Genomic DNA, 23,083 nt, shown 5'->3' with positions numbered 1-23,083 from the left:
TGATTCAGTACACTGTAATCTAATTTTGGGAGAAGAATCAACTTCTATGACTTTGGTTTCAGACTTAAACTGTAGGTTCACAGTGAGTTCCGCTGGTGCTTTACCAGCATTGAAATGTGTACAGCGTTGGTAGGACAGAGAGTTTTTGTTTCTTAGTTCACTGTATGTACTGTCTATCCCTAAGAGAAAACATGGTTTGGATTCTTAACTAACTTAGTAGTTTTTTCCTATAAATATGAAAAAGCTGTTATTTGTTCTCCCGACCTTCTTGTTAACAGTCAGCTAAGACTCCCACAGTAAATCTCTTCCATATATTACTCAGTATTACTTTTCTATTTTAAGCTCCTAGGGAAAACATGTATCAGAGTCCCAGCATTCCAATCTCGAGCTATATAGCTCCTCCCCAGGTGGATGTAATGTTAGGCTCAGATTTTTATCAGCTTCCATGTGATTGGCTTTCAACTCACTTTCTTCTCTGACTTTGGGAAAACAGCTGCCAAGGTTGGTTTGAGACCTTTATCATTTCATTCACTTACTGTTCCTCTGTTTTTTCAGTGGTGACCTTTGGCCTTCTCTCAGGGATGGAGATAACTCGATACTCCCAGTCACAGAGAAGAAACTGAACATCAAGGAGAAAGGTAAACTGAACACAAACGATAGCGGTGCATTTGAAAAGAATAGAAATCTCCTCTGGGTATTTTCACATAGAATCAGCTTATAAAATCAGATAGAAATGTTTTATTGTTTTAGTTCCTTTGTCTAGAAGCATAAAAAGAATTGAAGAGATGGATGGCCATAAAGTCTTATTTGGAAAAACACTCTTGTGGTCTTGTTAGAGTGACTTCGGTTCCTGAAGAAAGCCTACATTCTTTTTTTCTTTTTCTTTTTTTTTTTTTTAAATCTCTTTTACTTGTAAATAGAGTAAATCTGTGAATTCACTGAAAAAATTCCATGAGTTCTTTCTGAATTTTGAACATCTGTGTTTCACCTGGAAGCCCATACTTTGTAACTTTGAACAGATTGCTAATTCTTTTATTGCTCAAACATTAGTCCTTTTGCATTCCTCCAAATGCTTGCAAAATCGTTCCTGTTTATTCACACAAAAGCAACATACACATAAAGCCTCCATCATGTGTGTTATCACCGTGGTTTATTTTTTCATGGCATGCCATAATATCTGACATATTTATTCACTTGGATATTTTTTCTGTCTTCTCACTAGACCCAAAATTTTATGAAAATGATACTTCTCTTATGTTTAGTCTCTTAGGCAGTGTCAGGAGTGCAATAGGCATTAGGTGTTGGTTGAATACAGAGTCACTCTCCAAATACCTTTTGTCTTAGTCATTAATATATGGCTGTGAAGAGATACCATGACCAAGGTAACTATTATAAAAGAAAGAAAACCATTTAATTGTGAGATTGCTTATAGTTTTAGAGGTATAGTCTATTTTTATCATGGCAGGGAGCATGGCAGGATACATGGTACTGAAGTAGTAACTGAGAGCTACATCCTGATTTGAAGAGAGAGGGAGAGAGAGAGAGAGACAGAGAGAGAGAGAGACAGAGAGAGAGAGACAGAGAGAGACAGAGACAGAGAGACAGAGAGACAGAGAGAGACAGACTGACTAGGCTAGCATGGATTTTTAGAAGCTCAAAGCTCATCCCCAGTGACATACTACCTGCAACAACTCCTTACCCCATAATCCTTCTAATCCTTTCAAACAGCGCCACTTTTTGGTGACTAAGCATTGAAATACATGAGCATACGGGGGCCATTTTTATCAAAACAATACATTCTACTATCTGGCCCCTATAGGCTTTTAGCCATATCATGATGAAAAAAAAAAATGCTTTCAGTGCAATTTTGAAGTCCCCATAATCTGTCACAGTCTCAACATTAAAAATCCGAAGTTCAAAGTCTCTTCTGAGACTCATGGCAATTTTTAACTGTTACCACTATAAAATAAAAATAAAAAAGCAGATCACATACTTTTAACATATAATGACACAGGATATACCACTCCCTGGTGACTATATATATATATATATATATATATGCCTACAGGGGCCATTCTTATTCAAACTACCACACCTTTCAAATGAAACAGTCCTCTTTTTTTTCTTTTATAGTTAGGATTTATTGTTTATTTGTGGGTTTATGTTAAGAGAAGGTCTTACATATCCCATGGTGACTTGGAAATTCTTTTTAAATTTTTTCATTTTTTTATCAGATATTTTCTTCATTTACATTTCAAATGCTATCCCGAAAGTCCCCTATACCCTTCCCCTGCCCTGCTCAGCAACCCACCCACTCCTGCTTCCTGGCCCTGGCATTCCCCTGTACTGGGGCATATGATCTTCGCAAGACTAAGGGCCTCTCCTTCCATTGATGGCTGACTAGGCCATCATCTGCTACATATGCAACTAGAGATACAGTTCTGGGGGGGCACTGGTTAGTTCATATTGTTTATCTATCTATTGGGTTGCTGACCCCTTTATCTCCTTGGGTACTTTCTCTAGCTCCTTCTTTAGGGGACCTGTGTTCCATCCAATAGATGACTGTGAGCGTCCACTTCTGTATTTGCCAGGCACTGGCATAGCCTCACAAGAGATAGCTATATCAGGGTCCTGTAGAAGAATCTTGCTGGCATATGCAATAGTGTCTGGGTTTGGTGGTTGTATATGGGATAGATTCCTGGGTGGGGCAGTCTCTGGATGGTCCGTTCTTCCCTCTCAGCTCCAAACTTTGTTTCTGTATCTCCTTCCATGGGTATTTTATTCCCCATTCTAATAAGGAAAGAAGTATCCACATGTTGGTCTTCATTCTTTTGAATTTCATGTGTTTTACAAATTGTATCCTGGGTGTTCTAAGTTTCTGGGTTAATATCCACTTACCAGTGAGTGCATATCATGTGTGTTCTTTTGTGATTGGGTTACCTCACTCAGGATGATATCCTCCAGATACATCCATTTTCCCAAGAATTTTATAAATTCATTGTTTTTAATAATTGAGTAGTAATCCATTGTGAAAATGTACAGCATTTTCTGTATCCATTCCTCTGTTGAGGGACATATGGGTTCTTTCCAGCTTCTGGCTATTATAAATAAGGCTGCTATGAACAAAGTGGAGCATGTGTCCTTATTACCAGTTGGAACATCTTCTGGCCCAGGAGAGGTATTGCTGGATCTTCTGGTAGTACTATGTCCAATTTTCTGAGGAACCGCCAGACTGATTTCCAGAGTGATTGTACCAGCTTGCAATCCCACCAACAATGCAGGAGTGTTCCTCTTTCTCCACAACCTTGCCAGCATCTGCTGTCACCTGAATTTTTGATCTTAGCCATTCTGACTGGTGTGAGGTGAAATCTCAGGGCTGTTTTGATTTGCATTTCCCTGATGATTAAGAATGTTGAACATTTTTTTCAGGTGTTTCTCAGCCCTTCGGTATTCCTCAGTTGAGAATTCTTTGTTTAGTCCTGTACACCATTTTTTAATAGGGTTATTTGATTTTCTGGAGTCCATCTTCTTGAGTTCTTTATATGTATTGGATATTACTCCCCTATCTGATTTAGGATTGGTAAAGTTGGTTGCCTTTTTGTCTTATTGAAAGTGTCCTTTGCCTTACAGAAGCTTTGCAATTTTATGATGTCCTATTTGCCATTGCTGTTCTGTTCAGGAATTTTCCACTGTGCCCATATCGTCAAGGTTTTTCCCCACTTTCACCTCTATAAGTTTCAGTGTCTCTGGTTTTATGTGGAGTTCCTTGATCCACTTAGACTTGAACTTTGTACAAGGAGATAAGAATGGATCAATTCACATTCTTCTACATGATAACTGCCAGTTGTGCCAGCACCATTTGTTGAAAATGCTGTCTTTTTTCCACTGGATGGTTTTAGCTCCCTTGTCAAAGATCAAGTGACCATAGGTGTGTGGGTTCATTTCTGGGTCTTCAATTCTATTCCATTGATCTACCTGTCTGTCGTTTTACCAGTACTGTGCAGTTTTTATCATAATTGCTCTGTAGTAAAGCTTGAGGTCAGGCATGGTGATTCCACTAGAGGTTCTTTTATCCTTGAGAATAGTTTTTGCTATCCTAGGTTTTTTTGTTACTCCAGATGAATTTGCAAATTGTCCTTTCTAACTCAGTGAAGAATTGAGCTGGAATTTTGATGGGGATTGCATTGAATCTGTAATTGCTTTCGGCAAGATAGCCATTTTGACTATGTTATTCCTGCCAATCCATGAGCATGGGAGATCTTTCCATCTTCTGAGATCTTTGATTTCTTTCTTTAGAGATTTGAAGCTCTTATCATACAGATCTTTCACTTCCTTAGTGAGAGTCACACCAAGGTATTTTATATTATTTGTGATTATTGTGAAGAATGTTGTTTCCCTAATTTCTTTCTCGGTGTGTTTATCCTTTGTGTAGAGAAAGGACACTGATTTGTTTGAGTTAATTTTATATCCAGCTACTTCACTGAAGCTATTTATCAGGTTTAGGAGTTCCCTGGTGGAATTTTTAGTGTCACTTATATATACTATCATATCTTCTGTAAGTAGAAGATTTTTTATTTCTTTCTTTCCAATTTGTATCTCCTTGATCTCCTTTTGTTGTCTAATTGCTCTGGCTAGAACTTCAAGTACTATATTGAATAGGTAGGGAGAAAGTGGGCAGCCTTGTCTATTCCCTGATTTTAGTGGGATTGCTTCAAGTTTCTTTCCATGTAGTTTGATGTTGGCTACTGGTTTGCAGTATATTACTTTTATTATGTTTAGGTATGGGTCTTGAATTCCTGATCCTTCCAAGACTTTTATCAGGAATGGGTGTTGGATTTTGTCAAATGTTTTCTCAGCATCTAAGGAGATGATCATGTGGTTTTTGTCTTTGAGTTTGTTTATATAGTGGATTATGTTGATTGATTTATCAAAAGAGACATGGAGGGGCACTTCATACTCATCAAAGGTAAATTCTTTCAAGATGAACTATCAATTCTGAATATCTATGCTCTAAATGCAAGGGCAGCCACCTTCATTAAAGAAACTTTAGTAAAGCTCAAAGCACACATTGCACCTCACACAATAATAGTGGGAGACTTCATACTCCACTGTCATCAATGGACAGATCCTGGAAACAGAAACTAAATAGAGACACATTGAAAGTAACAGAAGTTATGAAAAAAATGGATTTAACAAATATCTACAAAACATTTTATCCTAAGACAAAAGGATATACCTTCTTCTCAGCACCTCTTGGTACCTTCTCCAAAATTGACCATATAATTGGTCACAAAACAGGCCTCAACACATATAAAAATATTGAAATTATCCCATGCATCCTATCAGATCACCACAGACTAAGGCTGATCTTTAATAACAACATAAATAATAGAAAGCCAACATTCACGTGGAAGCTGAACAATACTCTACTCAATGATACCTTGGTCAAGGAAGAAATAAAGAAATTAAAGGCTTTTCAGAGTTTAATGAAAATGAAGCCACAACATACCTGAACTTAGCGGTACAATGAAAGCATTCCTAAGAGGAAAACTCACAGCTCTGAATGCCTCCAAAAAGAAACTAGAGAGAGCATACACTAGCAGCTTTACAGCTTACCTAAAAGCTCTAGAATAAAAGGAAGCAAATTCACCCAAGAGGAGTAGAAGGCAGGAAATAATCAAACTCAGGGGTGAAATCAACCAAGTGGAAACAAGAAGAACTATTCAAAGAATCAACCAATCAAGGAGCTGGTTCTTTGAGAAAATCAAAAAGATAGATAAACCCTTAGCCAGACTCACTAGAGGGCACAGGGACAGCATCCTAATTAACAAAATCAGAAATGAAAAGGGAGATATAACAACAACACGAGGCAATCCAAAGCTTCATCAGATCCTAGTACAAAAGGCTATACTCAACAAAACTGGAAAACCTGGATGAAATGGACAAACTCTTAGACAGATACCAGGTACCAAAATTAAATCAGGATCAGATTAATGATGTAAACAGTCCCATATTCCCTAAAGAAATAGAACCATTGGTTCCGGGACTCAGCAGAACTTAGGAAATTAGTCTGAACAGGTTAGAGGGTGCGCCAGAGAACCGGACAGCTTCTGGGACAGGCGGAAGCACAGAGCCGCTGAGGCAGCACCCTTGGCGGGCCGCAGACAGCCGGCCACCGTCCGGACCAGAGGACAGGTGTCCGCCTGGCTTGGGAGGCGGCCTCAGCCTCAGCAGCAGCGGTCGCCATCTTGGTTCCGGGACTCAGCAGAACTTAGGAAATTAGTCTGAACAGGTTAGAGGGTGCGCCAGAGAACCGGACAGCTTCTGGGACAGGCGGAAGCACAGAGCCGCTGAGGCAGTACCCTTTGCAGGCTGCAGACAGCCGGCCACCGTCCGGACCAGAGGACAGGTGTCCGCCTGGCTCGGGAGGCGGCCTCAGCCTCAGGAGCAGCAGTCGCCATCTTGGTTCCAGGACTCCCTGGAACTTAGGAATTTAGTCTGCACAGGTGAGAGTCTGCACCACAGAAGCTGACAGCTTCTGGGAACTGCCAAAGCAACACAGCTTCTGAGAAAGGCCCTGTTTTGGGCCTTCTTCTTCGACCAGGAGGAGGTCCAAAAACAAGATATCTGCGCACCTTCCCTGTAAGAGAGCTTGCCAGCAGAGAGTTCTCTGAGCACTGAAACTCAGAGGAGAGAATCTGTCTCCCAGGTCTGCTGAGAGACGGTAACAGAATCACCAGAAGAACAATCTCTAAACAGAGTCAACTATAACTACTAACTCCAGAGATTACCAGATGGCGAAAGGTAAACGTAGGAATCCTACTAACAGGAACCAAGACCACTCACCATCATCAGAACTCAGCACTCCCACTTCGCCCAGTCCAGGGCACCCCAACACACCCGAAAACCTAGACCTAGATTTAAAAGCATATCTCATGATGATGGTAGAGGACATCAAGAAGGACTTTAATAAATCACTTAAAGAAATACAGGAGAACACTGCTAAAGAGTTACAAGTCCTTAAAGAAAAACAGGAAAACACAATCAAACAGGTAGAAGTCCTTACAAAAAAAGAGGAAAAAACATACAAACAGGTGATGGAAATGAACAAAACCATACTAGACCTAAAAAGGGAAGTAGACACAATAAAGAAAACTCAAAGTGAGGCAACACTGGAGATAGAAACCCTAGGAAAGAAATCTGGAACCATAGATTTGAGCATCAGCAACAGAATACAAGAGATGGAAGAGAGAATCTCAGGTGCAGAAGATTCCATAGAGAACATCGGCACAACAATCAAAGAAAATGGAAAATGCAAAAAGATCCTAACTCAAAATATCCAGGAAATCCAGGACACAATGAGAAGACCAAACCTACAGATAATAGGAGTGGATGAGAATGAAGATTTTCAACTGAAAGGACCAGCAAACATCTTCAACAAAATTATTGAAGAAAACTTCCCAAATCTAAAGAAAGAGATACCTATGAACATACAAGAAGCCTACAGAACTCCAAAAGACTGGACCAGAAAAGAAATTCCTCCCGACACATAATAATCAGAACAACAAATGCACTAAATAAAGATAGAATACTAAAAGCAGTAAGGGAAAAAGGTCAAGTAACATATAAAGGCAAGCCTATCAGAATTACACCAGATTTTTCACCAGAGACTATGAAAGCCAGAAGAGCCTGGACAGATGTTATACAGACACTAAGAGAACACAAATTCCAGCCCAGGCTACTATACCCAGCCAAACTCTCAATTACCATAGATGGAGAAACCAAAGTATTCCACGACAAAACCAAATTCACACATTATCTCTCCACGAATCCAGCCCTTCAAAGGATAATAACAGAAAAAAACCAATACAAGAATGGGAACAACGCCCTAGAAAAAACAAGAAGGTAATTCCTCAATAAACCTAAAAGAAGACAGCCACAAGAACAGAATGCCAACTTTAACAACAAAAATAACAGGAAGCAACAATTACTTTTCCTTAATATCTCTTAACATCAATGGTCTCAACTCCCCAATAAAAAGACATAGACTAACAAACTGGCTACACAAACAAGACCCAACATTTTGCTGTTTACAGGAGACACATCTCAGAGAAAAAGATAGACACTACCTCAGAATAAAAGGCTGGAAAACAATTTTCCAAGCAAATGGTATGAAGAAACAAGCTGCAGTAGCCATCCTAATATCTGATAAGATTGACTTCCAACCCAAACTCATCAAAAAAGACAAGGAGGGGCACTTCGTTCTCATCAAAGGTAAAATCCTCCAAGAGGAACTCTCAATTCTGAATATCTATGCTCCAAAATACAAGGGCAGCCACATTCATTAAAGAAACTTTAGTAAAGCTCAAAGCACACATTTCACCTCACACAATAATAGTGGGAGACTTCAACACACCACTTTCATCAATGGACAGATCATGGAAACAGAAACTAAACAGGGACACACTGAAACTAACAGAAGTAATGAAACAAATGGATCTGACAGATATCTACAGAACATTTTATCCTAAAACAAAAGGATATACCTTCTTCTCAGCACCTCATGGTACCTTCTCCAAAATTGACCACATAATAGGTCACAAAACAGGCCTCAACAGATTCAAAAATATTGAAATTGTCCCATGTATCCTATCAGATCACCATGCACTAAGGCTGATCTTCAATAACAAAAAAAATAACAGAAAGCCAACACTCACGTGGAAACTGAACAACACTCTTCTCAATGATACCTTGGTCAAGGAAGGAATAAAGAAAGAAATTAAAGACTTTTTAGAGTTTAATGAAAATGAAGCCACAACGTACCCAAACCTTTGGGACACAATGAAAGCATTTCTAAGAGGGAAACTCATAGCTCTGAGTGCCTCCAAGAAGAAATGGGAGAGAGCACATACTAGCAGCTTGACAACACATCTAAAAGCTCTAGAAAAAAAGGAAGCAAATTCACCCAAGAGGAGTAGACGGCAGGAAATAATCAAACTCAGGGGTGAAATCAACCAAGTGGAAACAAGAACTATTCAAAGAATTAACCAAACGAGGAGTTGGTTCTTTGAGAAAATCAACAAGATAGATAAACCCTTAGCTAGACTCACTAGAGGGCACAGAGACAAAATCCTAATTAACAAAATCAGAACTGAAAAGGGAGACATAACAACAGATCCTGAAGAAATCCAAAACACCATCAGATCCTTCTACAAAAGGCTATACTCAACAAAACTGGAAAACCTGGACGAAATGGACAAATTTCTGGACAGATACCAGGTACCAATGTTGAATCAGGATCAAGTTGACCTTCTAAACAGTCCCATATCCCCTAAAGAAATAGAAGCAGTTATAAATAGTCTCCCAGCCAAAAAAAAGACCAGGACCAGACGGGTTTAGTGCAGAGTTCTATCAGACCTTCAAAGAAGATCTAATTCCAGTTCTGCACAAACTTTTTCACAAGATAGAAGTAGAAGGTACTCTACCCAACTCATTTTATGAAGCCACTATTACTCTGATACCTAAACCACAGAAAGACCCAACAAAGATAGAGAACTTCAGACCAATTTCTCTTATGAATATCGATGCAAAAATCCTCAATAAAATTCTCGCTAACCGAATCCAAGAACACATTAAAGCAATCATCCATCCTGACCAAGTAGGTTTTATTCCAGGGATGCAGGGATGGTTTAATATACGAAAATCCATCAATGTAATTCATTATATAAACAAACTCAAAGACAAAAACCACATGATCATCTCGTTAGATGCAGAAAAAGCATTTGACAAGATCCAACACCCATTCATGATAAAAGTTCTGGAAAGATCAGGAATCCAAGGCCCATACCTAAACATGATAAAAGCAATCTACAGCAAACCAGTAGCCAACATCAAAGTAAATGGAGAGAAGCTGGAAGCAATCCCACTAAAATCAGGGACTAGACAAGGCTGCCCACTTTCTCCCTACCTTTTCAACATAGTACTTGAAGTATTAGCCAGAGCAATTCGACAACAAAAGGAGATCAAGGGGATACAAATTGGAAAAGAGGAAGTCAAAATATCACTTTTTGCAGATGATATGATAGTATATATAAGTGACCCTAAAAATTCCACCAGAGAACTCCTAAACCTGATAAACAGCTTCGGTGAAGTAGCTGGATATAAAATTAACTCAAACAAGTCAATGGCCTTTCTCTACACAAAGAATAAACAGGCTGATAAAGAAATTAGGGAAACAACACCCTTCTCAATAGCCACAAATAATATAAAATATCTCGGCGTGACTCTAACTAAGGAAGTGAAAGATCTGTATGATAAAAACTTCAAGTCTCTGAAGAAAGAAATTAAAGAAGATCTCAGAAGATGGAAAGATCTCCCATGCTCATGGATTGGCAGGATCAACATTGTAAAAATGGCTATCCTGCCAAAAGCAATCTACAGATTCAATGTAATCCCCATCAAAATTCCAACTCAATTCTTCAACGAATTAGAAGGAGCAAATTGCAAATTCATCTGGAATAACAAAAAACCTAGGATAGCAAAAAGTCTTCTCAAGGATAAAAGAACCTCTGGTGGAATCACCATGCCTGACCTAAAGCTTTACTACAGAGCAATTGTGGTAAAAACTGCATGGTACTGGTATAGAGACAGACAAGTAGACCAATGGAATAGAATTGAAGACCCAGAAATGAACCCACACACCTATGGTCACTTGATCTTCGACAAGGGAGCTAAAACCATCCAGTGGAAGAAAGACAGCATTTTCAACAAATGGTGCTGGCACAACTGGTTGTTATCATGTAGAAGAATGCAAATCCATCCATACTTTTCTCCTTGTACTAAGGTCAAATCTAAATGGATCAAAGAACTTCACATAAAACCAGAGACACTGAAACTTATAGAGGAGAAAGTGGGGAAAAACCTTGAAGATATGGGCACAGGGGAAAAATTCCTGAACAGAACAGCAATGACTTGCGCTGTAAGATCGAGAATTGAGAAATGGGACCTAATGAAACTCCAAAGTTTCTGCAAGGCAAAAGACACCGTCAATAAGGCAAAAAGACCACCAACAGATTGGGAAAGGATCTTTACCTATCCTAAATCAGATAGGGGACTAATATCCAACTTATTTAAAGAACTCAAGAAGGTGGACTTCAGAAAATCAAATAACCCCATTAAAAAATGGGGCTCAGAACTGAACAAAGAATTCTCACCTGAGGAATATCGAATGGCAGAGAAGCACCTGAAAAAATGTTCAACATCCTTAATCATCAGGGAAATGCAAATCAAAACAACCCTGAGATTCTACCTCACACCAGTCAGAATGGCTAAGATCAAAAATTCAGGTGACAGCAGATGCTGGTGAGGATGTGGAGAAAGAGGAATACTCCTCCATTGTTGGTGGGATTGCAGGCTTGTACAACCACTCTGGAAATCCGTCTGGTGGTTCCTCAGAAAATTGGACATAGTACTACCGGAGGATCCAGCAATACCTCTCCTGGGCATATATCCAGAAGATGCCCCAACTGGTAAGAAGGACACATGCTCCACTATGTTCATAGCAGCCTTATTTATAATAGCCAGAAACTGGAAAGAACCCAGATGCCCCTCAACAGAGGAATGGATACAGAAAATGTGGTACATCTACACAATGGAGTACTACTCAGCTATTAAAAAGAATGAATTTATGAAATTCCTAGCCAAATGGATGGACCTGGAGGGCATCATCCTGAGTGAGGTAACACATTCACAAAGGAACTCACACAATATGTACTCACTGATAAGTGGATATTAGCCCAAAACCTAGGATATCCAATATATAAGATACAATTTCCTAAACACATGAAACTCTCGAAAAATGAAGACTGAAGAGTGGACACTATGCCCCTCCTTAGAAGTGGGAACAAAACACCCTTGGAAGGAGTTACAGAGACAAAGATTGGAGCTGAGATGAAAGGATGGACCATGTAGAGACTGCCATATCCAGGGATCCACCCCATAATCAGCATCCAAACGCTGACACCATTGCATACACTAGCAAGATTTTATCGAAAGGACCCAGATGTAGCTGTCTCTTGTGAGAATATGCCGGGGCCTAGCAAACACAGAAGTGGATGCTCACAGTCAGCTAATGGATGGATCACAGGGCTCCCAATGGAGGAGCTAGAGAAAGAACCCAAGGAGCTAAAGGGATCTGCAACCCTATAGGTGGATCAACATTAATTACTAACCAGTACCCCGGAGCTCTTGGCTCTAGCTGCATATGTATCAAAAGATGGCCTAGTCGGTCATCACTGGAAAGAGAGGCCCATTGGACACGCAAACCTTATATGCCCCAGTACAGGGGAACGCCAGGGCCAAAAAGGGGGAGTGGGCGGGTAGGGGAGTGGGGGTGGGTGGGTATGTGGGACTTTTTTGTATAGCATTGGAAATGTAAATGAGCTAAATACCTAATAAAAAATGAAAAAAAAAAAAAAAAGAAATAGAACCAGTCATCAATAGTCTCCCAACCAAAAAAAGCCCAGGAATAGTCCTCTTTCTTGACTTTGCAGTTATTTCCAGTGCTTTAACTCACCTTTGTGTCTGATTTTCCTAATTGAATAATTTAGTAGGAACCTCACATTTAATAAGCCTATAACATACCTACTTTTTTTTTTTTTTAATAAGAAACCGATTGTGTCATCTTAGGTATCTGGTTACTTGATGCCTTTTTCTTCCCCTTTTATATCTAGTGGTTACCCTTATCCATGGAAGACATATGGCTACTCAACAGAATCCTGAAACCATGGTGAGCACAAAATCTTATCTACATATTATAGACATGTAATACTTTCTCTCTCTCTATCTCTCTCACTCTCTCTCTCTCTCTCACACACACACACACACACACACACATACACACACACACACACACTCATACAATTTTAATCTATGGATTAACAATATTAACAATAATAACTACAAATAAAACCAAATAACTTTAACAGTATACTGTAATAAGTTATGTGAATATAGTCTCTGTCTTGGAAACTATCTTACAGTGCTGTAGAATAAGTGTGTGAACGTGGGAAGGTGGGTGTGTAAAGCTAGTGTCCAACTCATTAGTAAGTTCAAACATCTGCAGTTCAAAAACAATCCTCCAGTCTGTCTCCTTCCTTTCATCTTTCCAGTTTTTGTTCACACAAGCCACTGCTGACTAGAACACCTCTTCAGTAGCCTCTGAGTGGCAGCTCTGCTTTTTTTTTTTCTTTTTTCCCCCTTTACTGAGAGTTTGCCACACAGAAGTTGAGGTGTTCTATATGATAGTCATAAATCATTTTGCTGTGCCCCTCTCTCGTCTGCCACTGGGATAAAATTCAGAGACATTCCTATGGTTTTCAAAGTGTTTATATTCTAATTGTGGCCTCTCTTTACCTTATGTTGTTCTGCCTTTCACAGGAACTTCCCACCTCTGACCTTGTACATCATTCAGGCCAGGATGTGACTGAACCTGGGGCTGTTTGAACTTGTATCTTCTCAGTTTTGTCATGGCTACTTCATCTTGTTTTCAGATGTCAGCTCTGAGATGTAACAGTGGGTACCTCTCTTGCTCCATCACATTCTCTAAATTACCATCTCTCTAGATCTTAAAATATGTGAAATGATTTGTCATCTGGGTTCCCCTGTGCTCCACCCCCGACTCCTAGGACAGAGGTTCCCCAGGGGCTGAGTTACAAACCTTGTTTTTTTTTCCTTACTCTGTGATATATTGGCAGGGCTTGGAATTGTGCTTAATAAAATATAAGACTGAAATGAATATGTACAGATATGTATTCATAAAAGTAAAAAAAAGAACTAAAATGGTTTTGCCATGGAGATATCGAATAATGAATGTACATAATACCAATGGGCACAGAGAGAAAAACATTATTATTATTGTTTTGAACTCGAAGTTGATCAGGAGAGAAAGATAGGGAAGAGTCTAGGAAGAGGCCTGGTGGGGGGTGGGGTGGGGTGGGAAAGAGGCAGGAATGGTTTTGTTATTATTGCAGACATGCCAGTCTCCTGTTCACCATGAAGTCTTCTTCCAAGTGCTGATTCTCTGAGACAGTACGTTGTCAACTTGAAAATGCTATGTTCCATGAATCTTAAGTGGCAATCAATACTTTCTCTTCAAAAAAAGGAGAGTTTCAATTAAGTTTTAGAAAGTAATGTTATCTATGAGATGTAAGTAATATGTTAACATTGTGCTAGATTCTAAAGAGCTGAGAACATTAACTTGGAATGTGCTGAGCTAGTGGTAAGGTGATATCCGGCCTGCAGTTGCCAGAGGATTTTTTCCCCCTTGGTCTTGTCATCACGTAGAAGAGAGAATGTAAGGGAGTCTGGGTCAATTAATTGCCTGCCTGGGTACTGCCCTGTCTATTTCAGGCAGGGTAAACTGAAGAGGGCTGGGTGGTTTACTATTTAAGTAGCTTCTTGCTGGCGAAGCTCAGTTTCTAAATCCTAGAGACCATATGTGTTAGTTTAATCAGAGTTTGGCCCGGAGGAGATTTAAATGAAAGGAAATTCTACAATTAGAAGGTGTGGAAGTAGCAAGCCGGCTAAATCAAGCCCTTCGAGAGGCAGTGTGGGCTGGGGAGATTACATTCTCAGGACGGATAATAAGCTCCGGTTTTAAATTCCTGATTCTTACTAGCATCTGTGTCTGGGTTCTACGGGAGTGGGGGTTTGTCTCAGGCCGTCTCTCCTAGCTTTCCTTACAAAGGCCTCACCTGAAAAGGGGCAGAGTCCCATACTCGCTAAAGATATGAGTGCAGTTTGTAGCAAAGTGTTGAATAAGGAGGTTTTGCTTTAAAATAGGGTCTTTAGCTTTTTCCAAAGGTTTGTTTTCTCGTTCAGTCAGGCTGGCCTTTCAACTCGGTTCTGAGCTTTGAATCGTCTTTAGTTAGTTTATGTTGACCCAGAACTGCTCAGGGACTTGCTCAAATGGAAGGGGTATGGGGCCGAGCCTGGCTGTATTCCCAGGGTGGTAGGGAGATTGAAGAACGTGGAAGCCAAATTTAGAAGTTTTCAGGGATGTGTCTTTGGTGATAGGTAACACCCTACCAACAGCAACCTTGAAATGGAGGAGCATACATTAAATAAAATAATAGTACCAAAAAAAAAAAAAAAAGCAGAATAGCTCACCACTGGACAATTTGAAAGTTGTGTGGATATGCTTTGCTTTGTTCACATGTATACGGGACAAGCTCTGCCCCTCCCCCAATCCCGTCCTAGCGATCATTTGTTTTGTCACTATCCCTGTCTTCCTAAACAAAGGATGAGTGATTCTATCCACATCTGATTTCGCGAGCATGACTTGCAAATCACTAAAGGTGAAGGGATGAATATAATAACCTGACCACAGGAGTTTAGAGCAGGCAAATATATGTAAAGAATTCAATTCTATGCAGTATTTGAGCTATAATAGTATGTTCAATTGAAAGAGAGATGGCTGATGGGGGTGGGAAGCTTAAACATGCATGAGCTGTGGGAGAAGACTTGAACTGTATTCAGGGAGAAGACAATCATATGCCAACCAACTGATTATGCCCACTTTCTGGGCATAATTTTCCTATTAGGGCCTACTCCAGTCTAGCTTTCATCCAGTCAGGTCCTGTACATAGTCCTGTCAGAGAAAATTCTAAATCAATGATAATGTGGTCTTTATTTGACTCAAATATATTAAGTAGAACACTTCCTTTTAAAGAAGGATGTCAGGGACATAAAAGGGGGAACTTTGTGATGCAGTAAATAGAAACGACGGTCCCTTTGGTGTTTTGCTACATTTGCCAGCTTCAATTCGTACTTCTACTTGACTCTTCTCTTTGATGCAGACTCACAAAATGTTTTAGAAAAGGAAAGTACCAACGCATGATAAAAATTTACTTTTGAAATGGATTTGAATTAGGTCTTGCCTTAGATAAGTTTGTTCACATTAAGCTGCTTTGAACTGTAGCTTCTATTTAGTACCGGGGCTATATAAACACAATTAGTAAAACTCTGTGCAGTGAACCAAAATGGAGATGAGATTACCTTAAATCAAAATCTTGTGATAATTCTTGTTGAAATTGGAGGAATCTGAAGTGAGTTCTTCTTTTTCCCTTTATGCTGTAATGGCTCCAGTTTAAATTATGTTATTCAAAGGGTACCAGAGCTTTCATACATTATTCATCCACAAAGATTTAGCTATTTCGAGCCACATCCTCTGAAAACGAATGAGTTGAGTAAAATGGTTTTCAAAGCATTCATAAATACCTCTTGGCTTTCCATAACTAATTGTGGTATCTGTGTAAGGGACACTTGCTTCCTGCTACCAAGTTATCACACCTAATAATTTCCCTTTCTAAGATAATTTGCGGATAAGTTTGTTCTCATTCTGTTGATCACAGTAAGTTCAAAACAGAGAAACAAAGAGTATATCTCCAGGGGTTTCAGCACCTTTTGACTCTTCCCGTGTGATCCAGTCTTTTCTTAAATATCCATGACCTCAAGCCTTTCAGGCAAAGCAATATATCTTTTCTCCTTATGTCCTTCTACCTCTGTGGATACTCACAGTCATGGGTGTATTTTCTGAGATACTCTAGCTCATGTATTTTTGTTATACTCAGGACTATACACAGGGCCTGGAGAAATGACTTAGTGGTTATTAGCTGTTGCTTCTCCTCCAGATGATTCAGGCTTGACGATTTACCTCTAATTCCAGAAGATTCATTTCCCTCTTCTGGTGTCTTGGGGCACCAGGCATGCAGAAGGGAAGCAGGCAGATATGCAGGCAAAAACTCATGGATATAAAATATTTTTTTATATTAAAAAGATTTTAAAAGTTTATCCTAAGGAGGAATATTTCAAATTTGCCATTTTCTGCAAAAGTTTTTCCTATTTGGGCCACTTTGTTCTATTGTTTGACACAGAGGCTCCTCTGGTAATCAATAATCTATAATTATGATTCGGAAAAAAATCATTAGCAAAGCTACTCAGTAGTCACATATGTGAAGAATTTTATAAAGCACATATTCTGGAAGCTTGTGGAAAAGATAACTTTCACATGATTAAATGATGGCTTCTGTACTCATCATCTGGGTATAGATAACTCAACATACCCAGCAAGCATCATTTGGTTTGACTGGTGTTCCAGTGCAATGTGGTCTACATTTGTCAGGTTTTAGTCACTTTCTTTCTTTCCTTTTCTTTTTCTTTCTCCTTTTCTTTTCTTTTCTCTTCTCTTCTCTTCTCTTCTCTTCTCTTCTCTTCTCTTCTCTTCTCTTCTCTTCTCTTTTCTTTTCTTTTTCTCTTCTCTTTCCTTCCTTCCTCCCCCTCTCTCTTTCTTCCTTCCTTCCTTCCTTCCTTCCTTCCTTCCTTCCTTCCTTCCTTCCTTCCTTCCTTTCTTTCTTTCTTTCTTTCTTTCTTTCTTTCTTTCTTTCTTTCTTTCTTTCTTTCTTTCTTTCTTTCTTTCTTTCTTTCTTTCCCCTTCCATGTTTCATGCCTCTGAATTACAGGTTCTGCCCTGAATCTAGATTGGTTCAAACAGGAGGCCAGGTAGAGTAGAAAATCAGCATGTGACCACTTCTATAAGAACAGGTGGAGAGTATTCCAGGAAGAAAAGGGAGCAGGATAAAAGAGTGACAGCAACTGAGGCTGGACCTTGAAGTAAGGAGTCAATGAGTGGGGAAGAGGGAGCAAGGGATGAAGGAAACCAGTTCTGCAGGAAATTTGGAGATGAGTTAAGGAAACTGGAGGGGAGCAGCTGTAGCATATGTAAGAATGAGGGACTATTCAAAGGGAGGACAGTCTTGACCCTGTTTGCTCAGGAAGAGGAATGAACTGGGAGACACAGATGATACAGAACAGTAGCAATAACTGAAAAATTCTTGGAGCTCAGAGAACACACATGAATTCACATGGAGGGCTTAACATTGGCAAGTCGGCAAAATCAGCATGAGTTTCCAGTGAGGAAAGAAACACAGTGAAGATCGATTTTGATGATGTATTTAGTTTTGGCTAGACTATGACATCTTGCTTGTTCAAAGAATAGTCTGTGTGTGTGTGTGTGTGTGTGTGTGTGTGTGTGTGAAGGTGTTTTTCTAAAAAAAAATCGTTATTAGTATTTGAACTTATAAATTCTGAGTAAAGTGGGTTGCTTTAAAATCAACGGAGCTGTTCCAAGCCAGCTGAAGACTTTAAGAGTGAAGGCTGAGATCTTCTGCCTTCAGTTATGCCTTTGGAGTTTTGGATGCTGTATAAAGTTTTCTCTATCTCTCTCTGGCTTTCTGGCCTGTTTCAAACTCCATAACTACTTAAAATACCCCATTCCTTTTCTCTGTTGTTATGTTATTAAAAGTATGTAAATTACAAACAATTCCAGAGAACATAGAGGTGTTCTTGAGACTGACTTCTTTGAGCATACAAACCCTATCGCAATAATCTTGTTTTCTAAAATCACAGCAAAACACTTGATAGTTTGAAACTGCTCAACCAACTGCTTTGCTTGGAAGGGGTACAAAAGGCCTATGAAAGGGTCAGCCAACATTCGGTTCTGTGAGTTCTTTATGAGCAGAGTGTTATAGTTCTGTGACTTCAATGAGAACGGTCAACGATGAGGAATTAAAAACGATTAGTAATATAACAAGCAAAGTATGAACTATGAAGACTACTGACTGGTAGGCCTATGCTGGGTACAAAGATCAGAGAAGCCAGATTGGCTTGATAAGCCTGAGAATTGTGGGAATAGCAAGGGCAGCAGTGACCTTGAAAACACTGAGAGGTTGTTCAATGGAAGTGAACGAATGGTAAGAAAGGAAGGACTTGCTTATGGCATTTATTTATTTATTTATTTTTTATTAGGTATTTTCCTCATTTACATTTTCAATGCTATCCCAAAGGTCCCCCATACCCACCCCCCCAACCCCCTACCCACCCACTCCCCCTTTTTGGCCCTGGCGTTCCCCTGTACTGGGACATATAAAGTTTGCAAGTCCAATGGGCCTCTCTTTGCAGTGATGGCCGACTAGGCCATCTTCTGATACATATGCAGCTAAAGACAAGAGCTCCGGGGTACTGGTTAGTTCATATTGTTGTTCCACCTATAGGGTTGCAGTTCCCTATAGCTCCTTGGGTAATTTCTCTAGCTCCTCCATTAGGGGCCGTGTGACCCATCCAATAGCTGACTGTGATCATCCACTTCTGTGTTTGCTAGGCCCCGGCATAGTCTCACAAGAGAGAGCTATAACTGGGTCCTTTCAGCGAAATCTTGCTAGTGTATTTATATTTCTCAGGATTATAGTATCAGAATGGCTGGGAGTGGCCAACATATGGGAGACAAATCTTGAAATTATTTAATAAGTATGTTTAAATTTTGCTACATATATATATATATATATATATATATTTCTTAACACATAAGAATGTTTTAATAAAGAAAAATGTAAATGTATATCATTTCTTTTTGTGAAAATTTAAGAGTGGCATATGGTATTGGCAAACTATGTTTTTAGGTGTTGGGTAGTAAATATTTTAAGCATGTTTTGAGCATAAAGAGGATTAAAGGGCCTTTTAAAAAAGATTTATTTCCTGGCAAATACAGAAGTGGATGCTCACAGTCATCCATTGACAGAGCACAAGGTCCCCAATGAAGGAGCCAGAGAAATACCCAGGGAGCTGAAGGGGACTGAAGCCCCATAGAAGGAACATAAATATGAATTAACCAGTACCCTCAGAGCTCCTTGGAACTATACCACCAATCAAAGAAAACACATGGTGAAACTTGTGGCTCTAGCTTTATTTGTAGCAGAGGATGGCCTAGTTGGTCATCAATGGGAGGAGAGGCCCTTGGTCATGTGAAGGCTCTATGCCCCAGTATAGGGGGATGCCAGGACTAGGCATGGGAGTAGGTGGGTTGGGAAGCAGGTTGAGGGGGAAGGGGGTAGGGGATTTTCAGAGGGGAAATTAGGAAAGGGGATAACATTTGAAATGTAAATAAAGAAAATATCTAATAAAAAAGATCTATTTCAGTTTTTATTGTGGGTATGTGCACAAGTGAATGCAGGTGAACATGGAGGCAAGAAGAAGGTATCAGAGGCTCTGGAGCTAGAGCTGCAGGTGATTGTGAGCTACTTTCAAACTGGATCCCCTGGGAGAGCAGCAAGTGCTCTTAACCACAGAACCAAATTACTTCAGCTTCTGTGAACACAAATGAGAAGGTCTTCGTATAAACTCAGGTTTTGTAACTTGTTTGCCAAGTCCTGGCCTCAGCTTTGAGAGTGGATCCCCAGGAAGGGGTGTTTGGAAGCAGCAAAAGAATGACTCCAGCTCAATGGTGGGTACAAGCTGACAGTTCTGTGTTCAGCTTGAGTTGGCTCTCTAGACAGCTGTGTAGATGATGTAGATAGCTCAGCGCTTGAAAACCAAAGCGAAGTCTTTTATTTGCATATCAACTCAATCTTTACCCCAGGTTCTCTTTTGATTATCCAACAAATCACCATTTTATGACCTTAGCCCCTTTATTCTTAGAAAAGACACCAAATACATTTTTTTGACATAGCAAATGAACTCAGGAATCTGCCTGCCTTTTGTATCCTTTTGACAAGCTGGCTTGTTAATGCAGCTGCCTTTATTTTCTTAGGTCTGTGAAGCCCCTCATACAATTCATATTGTGCTTATATTTTGCATAGTTGACAAATGATAAATTTTGAAACTTATGTTTTCAGAGTTCTCTCCTACAACCTTTAGGGTCATCCTGAAGGTCACACACGGTAGTCACCATTTTGCTAAGGAACACATTCTCATCGCCTGGCCTTGTGCTGTTTCTAATTGTCATGGAATCATTAACCTTAACAGGGAGAGCATTCCCCGAAGGAGGAGGAATACGAAAGTATGGAGATTATCATACAAACAAGCCTCACGCCCACAGCAACTGACGGCACTGGTCGAGGTCCATGCCCTGCTAGCTCTGCTCCTGGGACGAAAACCATGTCATGCTATCCCTTCCATGTGCCAGGACTTGACATTTGTTGATTAGATTATCTGGACACTAATGTAATTTAAAAAACTATGCTGTCTTACAACATGTGTTTATGATGATCACAGTTAAAGGTTATTGTGAAGATTTTGCAGCTTGTAGAAGTTCTTTTCAACTCTAAAGTTTAAATTCTTGGTAATATTTATTAATATTACCTGTACATGGAACTATTCTTTGATGAATATTCTTATTTTTATTTCTTTATTTTTTATTAGATATTTTCTTTCTTTACATTTCAAATGTTATCCCCTTTCCTGGTTTCCCCTCAGAAAACTCCCATCCCCTCCCCCTGCCCACCAACCTACCCATTCCTGCTTCCTGGCCCTGGCATTTCTCTACACTGAGGAATAGAGCCTTTTGATGAATATTCTATAGAAGATACATAAAGATTGTATTTAGTTAGAAAGTATCATAATTAGACTGAAAGATTTCAACTATCTTATTAACTTGTTTTGTTTCATGATTACTAATATTTGATAGAACATAGTTATTTTTTCTAACATAAGCCAAAGTCTGGGTTTTGTAAATGTGGTTTTCCCTGTTTTCAGAGATGATTATTTTTATTCTTATGATTCTTACTAAGAATGATGAAGAAGATATGTGCCTGAGCCTAATATGCTTTCAATAAAATGGAACCCAAATATAAAAAAAAACTATTATAAATGTGTATACTCTGAAATGGCTAAGGTTAACCAAAATCATTAATATCATGTTAGTTTAGTCTAAGAGTATAGAAAAATTATTTATGGAATTATAGTTTATATAATAATTTATATAATTTAAATAATTTACACAATTATTTTCTCACTAATTTTAATTTATCTTCTATAATTGCTGTTCTAAGTTCTGTGGTTTAGACTCTAGGGACTAGAGAGATTAGTTAGTGGTTAAAGACATTGGCTGCTCTCTCAGAGGGACCTGGATTTGATTTACAGCACCCAACTAGTAACTCACAACTATTTGTAGCTCTAATTCCAGGTGATCTAACATCTTATTGTGGCCTTTGCAGGTAATACGCAATGTGGTACACAGACATACATGCAGGCAAAATAGGCACACATATAAACTAAAGATAAATGAATGTTTTTTAAAAAAAGAAGTTCTAGCAGGTGTTAAATATCTACCCTGAATTTTCAAATATTATCTTGTGCCCTAGGACTTTGTGTAACCAGCACATTATTTTATATTAAATATTTGAGTAATTAGTACTCATTTGCTGTGCTTAAATGATGTTTAGCTCACTCTGTGGAAAGTATCATGTCACAGTGATGTAAGAAGCCTTTTTGCTTTGCTCTCTATGAAGAAGGGACTTTTCCATCAACATGGCTTCAGTGATGCTGTATGCTCTGGCCTCATCACTAATAGCAGAACTCTCATTCTAGCAGGAGGATGTACTCTGAGCTGTTTTGAAATATCCCAAATATTTTAGAGGTTGGGTTCATGGATTAGGGCTTTGTCTCTCTCCTAACAGTGAGGTAGTAGAGAAAGTGGTCCAGGACAGGCAGCATACCCTACCCTGCTCTTCAGTCTAATAGACCTGGATGGTAGGATGGCTTTGCCACCATTAGTGTCTGGCTTCTTTCTGTAGATCTAAGGCAACTCCTGGAGGTGCTGAATTTCCTAGCTGTCAGGAGAAAACAGAAGAAGGATCTAAAGCCTCCCTCCCCCTCCTTAATGTTTCTTAAAACTTGCTCATGTTATTCCAACCTTCACAACTTCATCAGAACTTCTGTAGACTTATCTACTTGCAGGTAAGATTGGGCACTGTAGTTTCTATCTGTGCAAGTGGTAATATACTTTTATCCTTTCTCTTCTACCATCAGCATATAATATGTAAATTCAGACAGTCCGCTTTCTAAATGGTGTCTACTATCATTTCTCATAATCCTCAGAATGGCTTCTGCCTAGAGTATCCTAATAGCCTCCTTGCTGGCCTGTGTGCTTCCACACTTGCTTCATCAAGTCACTGATAGTAACCACTGAGTTTTGTAAACACAAACGAAGTCATCATGTGTCATTCTAAATCCTTGGTATGTTTTCATTCCC

The 23,083-nt window shown here is 39.3% G+C and overlaps 1 long non-coding RNA gene across 1 annotated transcript; it reads left to right on the top strand.

The window, feature by feature from the left end:
- The first annotated feature begins 229 nt into the window (after nucleotides 1–229).
- Nucleotides 230–13,808, top strand: Gm35303. The gene is made up of 3 exons (XR_387454.2): nucleotides 230–638; nucleotides 12,732–12,787; nucleotides 13,438–13,808. It is a non-coding gene; the product is annotated as a predicted gene, 35303 (long non-coding RNA).
- Nucleotides 13,809–23,083: the final 9,275 nt, after the last annotated feature.

Source organism: Mus musculus, chromosome 1 (genome assembly GCF_000001635.26).
Source record: "Mus musculus strain C57BL/6J chromosome 1, GRCm38.p6 C57BL/6J".
NCBI classification, from domain to species: Eukaryota; Metazoa; Chordata; class Mammalia; order Rodentia; family Muridae; genus Mus; species Mus musculus.
The sequence above is the reverse complement of the archived record's forward strand: the minus strand, read 5'-3'. Positions and strand labels throughout refer to the sequence as shown.